Here is a 5,280-nt window from a genome sequence, read left to right as displayed (position 1 = left end):
CAAGAATTGAACCCTGTGGCACCTCCATAGAGACTGCCAGAGGTCTGGACAGCAGACCCTCCGATTTGACACACTGGACTCTATCAGAGAAGTAGTTGGTGAACCAGAAGAGGCAATCATTTAAGAAACCAAGGCTGTCGAGTCTGCCGATGAGGATGTGGTGATTGACAGAGTCGAAAGCCTTGGCCAGATCAATGAACATGGCTGCACAGTAATGTTTCTTATCGATGGCGGTTAAGATATCGTTTAGGACCTTGAGCATGACCCCACCTACATTTCAAAGTGCACTAATTATTGAACATTATGAATTTTTTTCATCACATTCCCAGTGGGTCAAAAGTTTACATACACTCAATTAGTATTCAGTAGCATTGCCTTTAAATTGTTTAACTTGGGTCAAACATTTTGGGTAGCCTTCAACAAGCCACCCACAATACGTTGGGTGAATTTTGGCCCATTCCTACTGACAGAGTTCTGCCCACAAATGTTCTATAGGATTGAGGTCAGGGCTTTGTGATGTCCACTCCAATACCTTGACTTTGTTGTCCTTAAGCCATTTTGCCACAACTTTGGAAGCATGCTTGGGGTCATTGTCCATCTGGAAGATCCATTTGCGACCAAGCTTTAACATCCTGACTGATGTCTTGAGATGTTGCTTCAATATATCCACATAATTTTCCCCCCTCATGATGCCATCTATTTTGTGAAGTGCACCAGTCCCTCCTGCAGCAACACACGCCCACAACATGATGCTGCCAACCTCGTGCTTCTCTGTTGGGATGGTGTTCTTCGGCTTTCCTCCCCCTTTTTCCTCCAAACATAATGCTGATCATTATGGCCACACAGTTCTATTTCTTTTTCAGCAGACATTTCTCCAAAAAGTACGATCTTTGTCCCCATGTGCAGCTGCAAACCGTAGCCTGGCTTTTTTTATGGCGGATTTGGAGCAATGGCTTCTTACTTGCTGAGCGGCCTTTCAGGTTATGTCGATATAGGACTCGTTTTACTGTGGATATAGATACTTTTGTACCTGTTTCCTCCAGCATCTTCACGAGGTCCATTGCTGTAGTTCTGGGATTGATTTGCACTTTTGGCACCAAAGTACGTTCATCTCTAGGAGACAGAACCCGTCTCCTTCCTGAGCGGTATGACGGCTGCGTGGTCCCATTGTGTTTGTACTTGCGTACTATTGTTTGTACAGACGAACATGGTACCTCCAGGCATTTGGAAATGGCTCCCAAGGATGAACCAGACTTGTGGAGGTCTACATTTTTTTTCTGACGTCTGGGCTGATTTCTTTTGAATTTCCCATGATGTCAAGGAAAGAGGCACTGAGTTTGAAGGTAGGACTTGAAATACATCCACAGGTACACCTCCAATTGACTCGAATGATGTCAATTAGCCTATCAGAAGCTTTTGAAGCCATGACATAATTTTTGGAATTTTCTAAGCTGTTTAAAGGCACAGTTAACTTTGTGTTTGTTAACTTCTGACCCACTGGAATTGTGATACAGTGAATTATAATTGAAATAATGTCTGTAAACAATTTTTGGAAAAATTACTTGTGTCATGCACAATGTAGTTCTAACCAACTTGCCAAAACTACAGTTTGTTAACAAGATATGTGTGGAGTAGTTGAAAAATGAGTTTTAATGACTCCAACCTAAATGTATGTAAACTTCCAACTGTGGCATACATTTTTCTAAACTAATCCAATGGCGGCTGGTCACAATGGAGGCTGTTCAACAGCTAAAACACAACGAAGGATAGTCACCTGCCTATGCATTTACATTTACATTTAAGTCATTTGGCAGACGCTCTTATCCAGAGCGACTTACAAATTGGTGAATTCACCTTATGACATCCAGTGGAACAGCCACTTTACAATAGTGCATCTAAATCATTTAAGGGGGGGGGGGGTGAGAAGGATTACTTTATCCTATCCTATGCTGGTCTATGCTGTTTAAAAAAAATCTGAGTCGTGTTGAACTTTTTAACAAAATATTATTTTCTACAAAAAGTAGAAATGCACCGTTTTCACATATGTAGACACCGGTATTGTGCTGGACATAATGAAAATGGGGTTGAAAACCACGACCTATTATGTAGAAGCTACGAGAAAGTGAGAAAGATATGTTAAGAATAATCTCATCTTTAACCTATATATTTTCTCAAAGTATCAAGAGGAGATGAACATATCTACAACTCAGTTAGCAGACACAGCAGTGGAAGTAGTCCAGGTCTTCGTTCCATTGGACATGCAATCCCACCAATGCTTCATCCAATTGGATAGAGGAGCATTCTGATTATCAATCATCAATTTGTTGATCACCTACACTGGATGAGATAATAACAAACTACATAACGACCAACACATCATTCTAGCAGACCTGTGTCTACTTCACAAGAATAAAGAGGCTGGTCTCTGTTCTATTGGTAGTTTGGATCATCAGCTCTTGCGGTTTGTTTTAGTAATACATGCATACTCTATGACAAGACAATCCATTAACGGTTGTCCATTCACAGCAGTTCCTGCCCTCAAAGCAACATAACTGCCGTTTGCTGGGATGTACGCGATCTCAAACTCAGACTTGCCATTGTTTCATCAAACTACCAGGCTCTCCGTCTCGAGATCAGGAATGGATCTGTGATGCAGTCTGGAGCGCTCTCTTGATTTTCCACCCCGGAGACCTTTCGCATATGAGGCTGTCTGCCCACGATTCTGCCTGGAATCTTCAAAGGGCTGTCCCATGTAAAGAGAGTATCTTTTCTGTTTGTCACAGTGTTACAATTCCCCATGTCTATCTACCACATTCAGTGACCTGATTCATCTTGAGGAATTGTCCATTGAGAACTACAGGCTTTCTGTGACCCCACTGAATGCAGTGGGAGGGATCCCTCTTCTGAAGAAACTCACAGTCAACACCTGTACACAGGCGTGCTCTGATTTGTTATGTAGCATAGTCATTGACGATCCTGGACTTTAATTCAGACTGGACAGTCATTTTGAGACAACAAAACTGTTCTGACACATACAGAGCTGTTCTTGAGCTTCCTTATTTCTATCATCTTCAAGATTTCTTTACTTCGCTAAAATACACTGTTTAGAGAAAGGAGCATTCAAATTCTTTGAAAACACATCATCTCTTTCTTTGCCTGACAATGATGAGCTACAGACACAACTTCTGCAGACTGCGTCATTTTCATCAGCAGACTGCGTCATTTTGTGTTCAAAAATATTGATTCCAACTGTGCGAGACTTCAAACTATCAATCATACAAGCTGATATAAGTAGCCATAAAACTGGGAACTACTCAGTCTGCTATGAGAAATTGTCAGGGGAGTGAGGTGCTCAGCCTCAGCATCTGTAATAGTGATAACGTTATAGACAATTTGAGCATGATCCATTTCTTTAAGAATCTCACCCATTTGTCAGTCACATTGTACAGAAGTTATTTCTGAGCTCAGTGAGCTTTGTGACACTCATAAGGGTCCAATCATATGGCTGAAGAGACTTTCCTTGAGTAGATTTCACATGACAAATACCTCCTCAGAGCAGTTCTGTCGCTTGAAAATCTGGAACATCTGGGTCTAGGATCCAATGACATTACTAATATTTCTGACTTTATATTTAAGGGACTTGGTAAATTGAGGTTCCTAGATTTGTTTTAACAGGATCTCTCAGTTTACAAAGAACACTCTCTTTGGCCTGCACGACATAGAGATCTTATCACAGGAACTAAACTCACTCCTACACATCGAAGCTTCTGCACTTATTCAGCTCACTTCACTGAAGAAAATAGATTTAAGGGACATTCACCATTCAGCCAGCCAGTGGGAGGTGTATGACTTTAAATCTGATGCTCATATTTGGTGTCTTCACTTTGGGATTGATGTACATGAACATTACCTCCTTTTTTGATTGTCTCAACATCATCATCAGCAGAAACAGTACCCCATAACCAGGCTTGGCCCTTCAGCTCTGTGCCCAAAATGTGTCATTCCAGTACTGCTGGAGGCCATTCTTCAAGTCCGTCGTCAGCCTCACAGCCATAGCGGAGCACCTCCTGTGTGGATCTCACTTCGCTGCAAAGTAGTTCCCCTCCCTGGAGTATTTTGACTTACAGTCAAAGAGGAGTTCAGTGTGTTGGAGGACTTCCCCGAGCTCCTGACCAGCCTGATTTGCCTGTTGATTTTACAGACCTTGTCTGCACTGCAGATGTGAAGACACCTGGATGGACAACTAGGCCAGGGGTCAGAGGCATATCTAGGTCATCATCTGGCACCCCAATAAGGCTGATCTCACCTGGAATTATGAGCCCGCAGTTCCCTGGATGTGGGCTTTGTCCTGTTCATCTTCACCTCCCTGGGCCTGTTCCATCGGCTGGCTGGGGACTACTTGCTGGCATGCTGCCATAGCGTCCGTGGATGGCTTGGGGAGACAGTGCAGAAGCCCAACCCCAGAGGGCGCCACCACTATAATGCCTTTGTGTCATACAGTGGTAGAGATGAGCGCTGGCTGGTGGAGCAGCTGCTGCCGGGCCTGGAGCTGAGGGGGCCTCCCTTCCTGCATCTCTGTCTGCATAGCAGGGACTTCCAGCTGGAAAAGGACATTGTGGACAATGTCACAGCCTCTATGGCAGCCGCCACACCCTGTGTGTGGTGAGTCGTCACTACCTTTCACAGTAACTGCAGCTCTCTGGTGCTGCAACTGTCCACCTTCAATCTGCTGGTGGAGCACAGGGACAACCTCATCCTGGTCTTCCCGGAGGACATTCGCCCTCACCAGCTATCTGCCCACCACCACTTGACCAGGCTGGAAAAAGACCCGGACCTACCTGAACTTGCCCCAAGACCCGGCCCTAAAGTCTGCTTTCTGGGACCGTCTGTGGACCAAACTGGTCCCTCCTGAACCAGATCCCAGACAGTAACACAACACAGATATACATGTTTACCTACAGTACATTTGGAAAATATTCAGACCCCTTGACTTCTTCCGCATTTCTTTACGTTACAGCCTTATTCTAAAATGGATAAAATATTTTTCCCCTCATCAACCTACCCCATAATGCTATTTTCAGGTCTCTCCAGAGATGTTTGATCAGGTTCAAGTTCCACTCCTGAGCCACTCCTGAGTTGTCTTGGCTGTGTGCTTAGGGTCGTGTCCTGTTGGAAGGTGAACCATGACCCCAGTCTGAGGTCCTGAGTACTCTGGAGCAGGTTTTCATCAAGGATCTCTCTGTACTTTACTCCGTTCATCTTTCCCTTGATCCTGACTTG

General features: G+C 44.1%; 1 pseudogene; it reads left to right on the top strand.

The window, feature by feature from the left end:
- The first annotated feature begins 3,535 nt into the window (after nt 1–3,535).
- On the top strand, nt 3,536–4,931 carry LOC135513645 (toll-like receptor 13; annotated as a pseudogene).
- The last annotated feature ends 349 nt before the right edge of the window (nt 4,932–5,280 follow it).

This window comes from Oncorhynchus masou, chromosome 25 (assembly GCF_036934945.1).
Source record: "Oncorhynchus masou masou isolate Uvic2021 chromosome 25, UVic_Omas_1.1, whole genome shotgun sequence".
In the NCBI taxonomy this organism is placed as follows: Eukaryota; Metazoa; Chordata; class Actinopteri; order Salmoniformes; family Salmonidae; genus Oncorhynchus; species Oncorhynchus masou.
This window is presented reverse-complemented; position numbering and strand designations above follow the sequence as displayed.